At 44.7% G+C, this 10,379-nt stretch overlaps 2 protein-coding genes across 7 annotated transcripts in view; one reads left to right on the plus strand and one right to left on the minus strand.

The window, feature by feature from the left end:
• The window catches only part of LOC116848778, a 172,969-nt gene that overhangs the window by 59,673 nt on the left and 102,917 nt on the right, over nt 1-10,379 (minus strand). Inside the window, exon 1 of one of the 5 annotated variants that reach the window (XM_032825245.1) lies at nt 9,526-10,251. The exons of the other annotated variants lie outside the window; for them this stretch is intronic. The gene's annotated coding sequence lies outside the window, so the exon portion shown is untranslated. Of the gene's footprint in view, nt 1-9,525; nt 10,252-10,379 lie in introns of those variants that run through there. 5 annotated transcript variants of the gene reach the window in all.
• LOC116848781 overlaps nt 1-10,379 on the plus strand; it is a 156,516-nt gene that overhangs the window by 34,586 nt on the left and 111,551 nt on the right. The gene's annotated exons all lie outside the window — the stretch shown is intronic.

Genomic DNA, 10,379 nt, shown 5'->3' on the forward strand with positions numbered 1-10,379 from the left:
TCTCTCTCTCTCTCTCTCTCTCTCTCTCTCTCTCTCTCTCTCTCTCTCTCTCTCTGTGTTTTGAACCGGGGTACACGCGTGAAACTCGCGAAACCAAGCGATCGTCGCTGTCGGCAAAAAGACGCGCGGGTGTCGCGGCCGGCTTTCTTCTCGCTCGACGTGCCGTACCATTATTACGTGGATCTAATTGTTCCGTATTATATGTCATATTAAATATTCATGAATTGAATATTTAATATGATCGCGAGTTACGCGTGTCTGCTCGTGAACTAGAGGGGAGGGGGAGGAGGAGAAGATAAATGAAAAACGATAGCGATCCCTGTCGCGCCAAGGCGAGAGCAAAGTGCGTGCTGAAGCTTAAAACTTTATTTACATGCAAATGAAATTTCAGATAAATGACGCATACAAGCAGCGATATGTGAAATTTAATTCTTCGGACTTTCTTTACGCCGCGCTGCATATTCCGCCGATATTAACCCGTTACCGCTCTCGCACGCGAGCGCGCTCGTTATCTGCGCCTGAATAACTAGATTCGATGACCGCGTTTCCGCGCGTAAAACCGAGTAAACGCGCGTCAATCTTATCTCCTGATTTACACCAGCGCATACGACACTGATAAAATCATTTTTCCCCGACGAGTGTGTGTTACTCAATTCACGAGGGAGAACCGCGAGTCTGCTGAGATTTCTTTGGCGTAAGGGTGAATTTTGTAAGACCAGCTCTCCTCAATTTCTGCATTAGTGAAGGAACATCTCGCCGATTTTGCGACGGCTAATTAATCCTAATTTGGCACATTCAGGTTATTCTCTACTTATCCATTTTTAAATATTGAATTATCCACGAAATATCGCGGAATCGCGGACTTTCGGTTCACGGCGCAAAAAAAAAATTATACACTGAGGAATGAAGTATCTAAGAAACATTTATTCGATGAGTGCTAATAATACTTTTGCTTACATCAATAAAATATTGATGCCCAAAGGATGTGAGGGTTAAGCTCGCGATAAAGTATACATAAAACAGAGATCTGCTCGCGCAGAGCAAAGTGCGCAAATTAAAGGGGAGGAAACGAGAGGAGAGTACTCCCCTACGATGATCATTTTTTTCACGCGACGCAAATGTAATATACATACACGACGCATACAAATCATAAATTGTGCGGCGCAAAACTGTTCGGCGAATGCCGCGAGAATGCGCACTGAAATTCTCATGATTTCGAAGGGAGAGAGAGAGAGAGAGAAAGAGAACGAGCGGCATTTCCGCGGCGGCACGCGAAGTTTTATAAACGTGCCGCCACCGCCGCGGTGCGGCGTTTAATGGCCGAGCGAGAAGAGAGCGCAAAAAGCGAGAAGTATAATAGACAGTCGGGGAATACGCGGTTATACAAGAGAGAGAGAGAGAGAGAGAGAGAGAGAGAGAGAGAGAGAGAGAGAGAGAGAGAGAGAGAGATGGCATCGCGCAACATCTAAACCCACCTACACTTCTTCGGACAGACACTTTCGAGGTTATCGCGCAATGGCATGTCAGATGCAGCTGAAGCGCGCGCGTGTGCGCGAGCTCCACACACACACACACACACACACACACACACAAATCTATACGTACAACGACGTACAGATGTACGTGAGTAGAACACGTGCATGGAGACACACGTACAATGTGCATCCCCGCCTCCGCAAGGATGTCTTACCCCCTTTATCATCCACCTCCTATCCCTCTTTCTCTCCTCCATTGATCACCGCGCGAATTTCCATAGACGCGTATCTCATGATTATCTCTCGCGCCTCTCTCATGATCCTCTCTCCTCCCTACCTCGCCATCGCGGTCCCCATCGTCGTTGCGTCGCGATTTTATGCAAACATTCACGTCGAATTTTTATTATTTTTACAAGATGGATCAACAAAATGCGCAAGTTGCACGCGCGTGTATCTAAGTTGGGATGTTTTTATTATTTTTGCCCACGGGGACAGGGACGGGATGCGCGATGTTATTTTTCGGCAACGTTGTTTTTCTATTATTTTTCTCTTATTTCGCATTTCACCAAAAAGCAGTCGTATAAAAAATATCGCGCGCACGCGCGAGCAACCCGGCTCTCCCTTCTCTCTTTCTCTCTGCTAGAGAGTTTCGCGTCACCGTCCACGTATCTTCCGTGCGCTTTTTTTACCGCGGTGGTAACTTCATCGAGACCGATAAGAAGTCGAACGGAAAAGGCGAATGCGAAAGCGTTCCCCGATATCGTTCCCGTCTCGGATATGCCGTTCATCAATTTTTGTACGGAGGAGAATGAAATTCCGTTCCGTACTTGCGCGACGCATTCAAGTACCGAGGGAGTGAGAGAGGACCGAATTACCCGGTATCGAGTGGCAAAACTGCTGCCGCTCGCGCCCGAAAAAAAAAATCGCTGCGAAGTATCGGGGCGAATAAGAGAGAGAGAGAGAGAGAGAGAGAGAGAGAGGGAGAGAAAAAAGAGAGAGAGCGCGCGCGGATCGCAGCCTCGAATTATCGGGAATGGAGCGCGGAGGCCCCTAAAAACGCAATTTGGCGCGGCGAATTTTCGCAATGCGTCCGGAGCGGAGTGCTGCCATTGTCGGCGCGCGCGATACCAACGAGTATCGTGTCGTATCGCATCGTATCGTAACATATCGAGAGAAGAGCGACGAGGGATAGAGAGGTGGAAGCAGACGGGGAGGGCGGGCGGTGGAGGAGAATCGTCGTGGAAGCACCGAATAAAAGCTCGAAAATCGTGGAACGGCACGGGTTTGGTACCAGGGGGGAAGGAGAGAGCTTGAATTCTCCCCCGTCCGGAGCTCGCGTTCCCCGCGTTCTTGATGCTGATTTTTCCATTCCGATGGTAAAATACCTGGCGGCAATGCACGCGCGAGCGCGACCGGCTGATTGCGGACGCACGCGATTCAATTAACTCGACGAGCGAGGAGAGGAGAGAACGTTCGTCGTCGTCGTCGTCGTCGTCGTCGTCGTCGTTCTCCTCTTTCTCCTCGTCCCCCTCGTGCTATGGTTGTCGCAGTTGTCGTCGCGTTCTCCCGCCCCTTTCCTCCTCCTCCCCCCCGCCCCTCTGTCCCCGATCTCCACGTATCAACCACCACGTTGTCGTCCTCGCGAAGCTACGTCGGCGGACCACGCACGTATTGTCGCGCGCCCGGTATCTCTCAATCGTCGTCGGTATGCCCGGCGCAATTTAGCGCGCCGCTAGTAAAGTGCGTGCAGTCGATAAGACGTAATGGCAGGTATTTACTGTTCGCCCTTTTTACGGCTGCGTTCCCTTCCTCTCTCTCTCTCTCTCTCTCTCTCTCTCTCTCTATCTCTCTGTCTGTCCAACTTCTCTCTGTTCCGCGCGCGCGAACAGCAAAGTTCCGCGTGCCTGAGACAAAGCGTCGGCGATCGGTGTCACGAATGTCCGCAGATCGCAGGCATCCGGGTATAATAAGAGGCTTTTCATGATTCCGTGGATGACGGCCGTGGCGGTCTCCGAATTACGAGCGGAAACAAGGTTGAGCCGCGATGCTCAACTCACGCCGGGACGCCGAGATACGCGGGGAGGGGGAAAAACAAGTACCCCACATGTCACATTTGCAAAGCTGTTAAAGGAATCATGGAATCATGGAGTTATGTTGCGAAAGAGCAAGGAAATTCGGCAAAGAGATCCCAGCAGGGCGATTTCGCGTCGCGTCGCGTCGAGAGCTCTCGGCCGTGTGAAGCCCTTAATCCCTTAATACATCCGCGGACACAGAACAGTTGGTCGTTCCATTCAACAGGCACCGAATGCGAGTAATAATTGACGCGTGCGAGCTAAGTAGGATTTCAAAGTACAGCGCACGCGAATGACGCTCCGGACGGCGAATGACGTGCCGGTCGACCGTCCGCCGCTCTATCGGCCGAATTAGTTGATATAGCGCCCGCGGATCCCTTTGTAAGAGAGAAATGCCATTAAACTGTTATTCGCTCCTCTTTATTGGCCTTCTCTCGGGCGTTGGCACGGACGTTAACGAGTGTATGCTCCGGCATACGCGAGACTCGCTCGGATGTAACTGATCTCTCGTTATTCCGGACACATTATTCATAGGCGAGTGTGCCAGCGACGCGAGACCCTTACGTCAAATCCGAAACTACGACTCGTCTTCGCAGCTAAACGCATTGTGCGCGGTCTTGTCGTCTTCATTCAAAAAAATATAGTCTCGCTCTTAGTACTTTCTCCTCAACAATCGGAAAGGACAGCGGCGGCATTTTTATACGTCGAAATTCGGAATTCGCGCCTCCACTATTCCCAGATTGTCGAGTCCGAATCTAGACTTATCGAAGTACAATTTACCATCGAAGTGCCGAGAGTGGAGTGCGGTGCTAATTTCGCATAATCTAAATCCAGACGCGTGTCACATACATCCGCCGATACATAATTCACGTAACATTTCCGATCAAAGATCCCGACACAACGGAGGAGACGCGGCGGCGACGTCGACACGCGGGAATCCAGAACGCGAGGACGGAAATAAAATCTCGGCGCGATAAATACGTTAACGGTGCGAGCGAGAAAGAGCGCGCGCGCGCTGGGCAGCGCACGTGGTCGTATAACAAAATTAAGGCGAGGTGAGCCGCGCGTCGTTTAATTTATCGCCGTACGAATCGCCGGGCGAACCTCCCCGACGGGCCTAATAATAGTGGGTGCCCCTCGGGCCGTCTGGCTACCACTACGGGCCTGGCTGGGGCGTGCGAGTCCCGCTGTAAATCTAGCGGGTTGCTCCGGAGCTCCGACCGGAATCCTGGAGTTTCGCGCCGGCGTATGTAATTTTGATGTTAGGCTGGAATTACCGTCGCGCGCGGTTACCGCGCGTTACGACGCCGTTTTTCCCGTCGTGCCTCTTCCCCTTCGCACGCCGCAACGTACCCTTCCTCTCTCCACCCCTTTCGAGAGCGATCGTATCCTCTCTGTCGGAAGACTGCGGAGTTTCGCGGGTGGAAGACGAGAAATTCGTCGCTGTCGTCGTTGTCGACAAACGCGTGGTTTTGATTCGAAACATTTTACTCTGAAGGAGAATTCACACCTTGGCGGAACAGCGGAAGACAGAAAGACAGGAACCCAATCAAAACCCCGCGCGCATCTGTGCGAATTCTTCCAAATTCTCGCAAGCTCCGAGAACGGCAGAGAGACGGAGAAATAGAGAGAGAAAGTCGTGTTAACGATTGTTTTTCACGGTCGGTGTTAGCGGCGTGCTCGCGTAAATATCGTCATGCGTCGCGAAAAATTGCGCGGAGGTTTTAAAATTTGGCGAGTTAATTACAGCGTTTAAATGTAATCTCTTAAAAGCACTCGCGCGCGCGCGCGCGCGCGCGCGTTTACATTTACAAACATTTCCATTTTATTATTCTAACACTTGCGGCAGCACGTAGGGCGAATTCCCGATATTAAAACATTTCCCCGTGCCGCGGATTCCGATTATATTTTACATATATTTTATACGAATCTCCGTGCTGCTCGCACATCCGTCGATAGCTTCTCTACGCGGCAAGATCGCACGATCATTTTGACGAACTTGTGCGAAAACACGCAAATCGCGCCTCGATATGGTCTTGTTATTGCCCACTCGACGATAGTCACAATCTTATACTACACTTTTAAACAGAATCATAAGTCTCGTAACTTGTTCTCGTAAAATTCGTAAGAATTTATGAGTAGATTTACAATTGTATGCATTATCATATGTCGTACGATCACTTGTAAATATCATAAATTATATGAAATCGTAGATATCTATGAGTAATTATACGACATAATATTGTATAGAATTGTAAATCTACTCATAAGTTTTTACGTATTTTACGAGAACAAGTTACGAGACTTACGGTTCTGTTTGGAATTGCAACATTAGTCTTAATGGATACGCGAGATAATCAAGAATTTTCGCACACGAATTGTCATAATATAAGATGTAAACCTTAGCTGAAGAACCAATTGAGGATTTTGCTATAGTTTTGTGTACATTATAGAAGAAAATAGAAATGTCGGTAAAAGAGGATATGACTTTTAGGCGATTTGGGGCTAAGTGAACGCAAATTTCCTATTTTTTCCTTCGTATTTTTTCCCGTAGAATTAAAAAATCGATCTTAAAATTACGCCAAGTAAAGGGAAAAATAGTTCTAGACGTATTTAAACGTTGATTTTCTCTGAAAATCATGCATTTTCCAACACTGCCATTTTAAATATCTTTGACCTTTTAGTGTGAGAAGTGCTAAACCTCACATATTACATAGGAGACTTATTTTCTCAAAACTTAATAATGATATGAGAGTATACTCTGAGCAGCAGAGAAAAAACAGCAGTCAATTAAAAAAATATTAACTATCAAAATAGTACAAAAGTGATTTTGTACTCCAGCTTTTTCAGGGTTATACAGGGTATTAATAAACGAAAACATATAAGGAGCTTCTTCTCGAGTATACAGTAGCTTTCGCCGCTCAAATTGCTCCGCTTAAGGCAAAGCTCGGAATTAGTTGCCCATTTCGGCCGATTGACTGCTGCTTTTTCTCTGCTGCTTAGAGTATATTCTTATATCAAATTTTGAGAAAATAAGTCTCCTATGTAACGTGAGATTTAGCACCTCTAAAAAAGTCAAAGATATTTAAAATGGCAGTGTTAGAAAATGCATGATTTTCAAGGAAAATCAACGTTTAAATGTCTATAATTATTTTTCCCTTTACTTGGAGTAATTTTAAGGTCGATTTTTTAATTCTACGGAAAAAAATAGGAAATTTGCGTTTACCTAGCGGCCCCCAAATCGCCTAAAAGTCATACCCTCCTTTAATCATGTGGCAAAAGTAACCAGGATTCATCTGATTAAAATCTTGGTTGCTCAGTCTGCATTCTTCTCATAGCGGTCACTTCAATTTTCTTCTAGTTAGAAGAATCCTACAGCAATATCCCGATTGGTTTTTTAGCTTCATGTCTTGTGTTCACGATTGCGATAGAGTTCGTGTGTGCGGGAGCCCTAAGCATCGCAAACATCATCAGAGTCGAAGAAGAGACGACTCCTTCGCGGTTTCAGCGAGCAAACGGGCGGTTTTCACTTCCGCGATAAGATCTCCCTTCTGTCGCCGACAGTGGCGATGCACCGTTCACGTGAGTCCCCGGCGACCCGAAAGCCTCGAACGTCCTCTTTGAGACGTCCTGTGCGAGAGCACCCTAGCGCCCGGACTGTGACAGATTTTGCGCTCATCTCGTTAGAACGAATTGGCGCTCGCGACTTCAAAACCGAGGGGACGAGAACCCCACACTTTGTGCTTCAAAGAAGTGCTTCCACTTCGCCGGCGTGCGGGAGCATTTTACCGGCTCTCCCCGCTTATTTTTTTGCACCCACCGACCGCGCGCACCGGCTCTCTCCGATACATGTACGTATATTTTACGAGATATTTTCCCCGATGCATGTCGCACACAAGTGCACGCTTATGCAGAGATACGAGTATTTAAAATGGTATTCCAGAATTAAATCTCCACCCGTCTCAAAATAGACGTGTATTGCTTTTCTTTTTAATAAAAAGTTATAGGCTTGTATTAATAGTTATCACTTGTCTCATGTGAGATTCTCAAATTTCTATACTGAGTTAGACCCAGGTCTTTCAGTTGAATTGCGATTGAAATTTATATCTGTAGTCGCGATTCAATTTAAAAAACTTTCATTTGGCTCTAAGTTCAAATCTGAGTATCTCACTTGAGACGAGTTTCAAATAACTTTTAATATGGGCCATAAACATCCCCCCGATCAAGAACGTTGAATTGGAATGTCGAAAGAATTATATTACATTCACGATTAACCGTAGCAGCTCTTAAAGTAAGGCGGAAGTATCAATGATGTGTCACGACATATGTCAAATCTTGGACATTCTTCTTGCTTTGTTTTTTAAATACGAATATTTAAACTATAGAGATATAGGGAAAATATATGTATATATATATATATTGTATGTTAAAAATTTAAATATTCGTATCTAAAGACCAAAACAATAAGAATGTTCAGGATTGGCACATTTCCGGACACTTTTACTTTATTATCTCATAATAATGTCATCAAAAAGTTTAGTCACACAATAAAAAGAGTCAAATTATATAAAGTGTCATAGACATAATAAAAAGAGACATAATAAAAGTCATAAAAACAAACGAGAATAATAAGAAGAATAATATAGATAAAATATATGTGATAAAAATATATATGATAAAATGCACTGATATATTAGTCAGTTTTATATTATTAACATTTCATTAATAAATAATATGAAAAAAATTCAGTTATACTTTGTATGGAATTTTCTTTCCTTTACTGTAAGATCATGTGTGATATTTTGACTGCATTTCTTTTCTCACCGTTTTGTCATATTATATTTTAAACGTATTCATTTATAATTTACACGTTTTAAACGTGTTAAATAAAGTGACTTAAAACGATAAGAAACATATAAAAAGGGTTTCAAACAAATTGTATATTTATAATTTAAGAATAACACACTTGGATTTGTAGTATAGACTTTTGTTTCATATTGATTGTATCACACGTCTATATACATACAAGTGTTATTTATCCCGACGTAGCTTTGCCAAATTGTTTCTTCCCGAGTCGAAATTTTATTGATTCCGCAAAAGTCTCATTGAACTTGAAGGATACATGGAGAATCTTAAATAAAAACACAACACAGCTGTGTTGTTTTATTTTGATATATATGTTTTTGTATGTTCGCGGCATATTATGTATGTTCTTGCTACCGTTTACCTTCCATTAAGTCTTGGGTTAAGTCAATAAAGCTACATTTTCCTATGATTTTTTGTTATTATCTTTTAATTGGAATTAGAAATTTTAAAAAGATTTGAAGATTCAAAAGAAATGAAAAAGAAGGAACTGTAAGAGCAAATAGTTTACTTGTCTAATAATATTACAACGCAACAATAGAGTCAAATTCAAATTTTGTATAATAATATTAATCTCTACGACATATGCAGAAAGAAAATGTTAGATTCAGGATGGAAATTGTGCTATTAACATTAAACGAACATTATTGAAATAAAATTCAGCATTCGTGGAATTAGACTCTAAGGCCGGAATTCATAGTTGCGAATTATTTACGGTCTTTGATCAAGAGCATAATTAATTACAGGTTTGTATTTATGAATCGTTATTCGATTGTGGATCTGTAAGTCTGTTCTTTTTAGCTGAACTGCTTGAAATAATGCATACGGTGCAATAGGTTAGAGCGAAATAAAATATACTTGTCTCACTCTAGCTTACTGCACCGGTGTGCACCAGTTCAGACAGTTCAACTAAAAAGAACAAACCTAATATCTTTTGTTGTATAAGCTATATAAATATGGATTAACAAGTAATCAAAAGGATCCAGCTATAATTATTTGACATATGATGACACACTATGAATGCCGACCAAATTTGGACTCGGGATATCTCTTTGTTATCAGCAAGTACGTCAAACGTCGGAATCTCTCTGTGTACAATACACGATTTCACATACCTGTGAATTCGCAACGTACCGCTGCTCGTGTCCTCGCGTCGTTTTTCTCTTTCATCATGGCTTCCCGATCTCGCGTCTTGCACTCCCGGCCACTTCGTCGTATCGTCAGCTCATGGCACTGACTTTGGTACTGACGCACTCGCGTGGACACGATTCGATCGAAAAGAAACCCGTGCGAACGAAGACGATGTCCACGGGATACCGATTACACGCTTTGAGAACGACAAAATCTCGCGGATCGCGCGACACGACTCGCAACGGTCGCTCTGACTCACGTAGTCGACTGACTGAATGTGGCAACACTTTCCATCGAATGACTTCCTTAACACCCGTATCCAATAGAATTTCTTCTATAATATAATTCTCACGAGACACATTTTCTCCTATCGGGGACACGCGTTGCTGCACTTAATACCGTTTATTCTAACCTCTCGGTACGCCGACTAACAACTAAATCATAATCTGTCTTTATCTAATCTGAAGGAAAAACAAAGAAGCATACGACTTAATCATTAGCTTACCGAGACGTTGATAAGATCGGCCTAATTTATTTCATTGGAAGGAAGAACGAAGTTTAGACGTGCGACTTAATCGTTGGTTAGAGCTCACCCAGAGATTAGAAAGATTGGCCCTTAATCAGTCGACTGTATTACGTATCGCGCAGCTCCCCGGCTTGAGACGTAGTGTGACTCGCTTCACGGAAGAGTGCGCGGCGCGCGAGACACTACCAAACAGCTGGCGAAAAAGACGTATCCCTCCCCCCCCCCCCCCCCCCCCCCCCCCCCCCCCCCCCCCCCCCCCCCCCCCCCCCCCCCCCCCCCCCCCCCCCCCCCCCCCCCCCCCCCCCCCCCCCC

The sequence above is a fragment of the Odontomachus brunneus genome, unplaced genomic scaffold, assembly GCF_010583005.1.
Source record: "Odontomachus brunneus isolate Ranch 3 - 2012 unplaced genomic scaffold, Obru_v1 Obru_scaffold_100, whole genome shotgun sequence".
Taxonomy (NCBI): Eukaryota; Metazoa; Arthropoda; class Insecta; order Hymenoptera; family Formicidae; genus Odontomachus; species Odontomachus brunneus.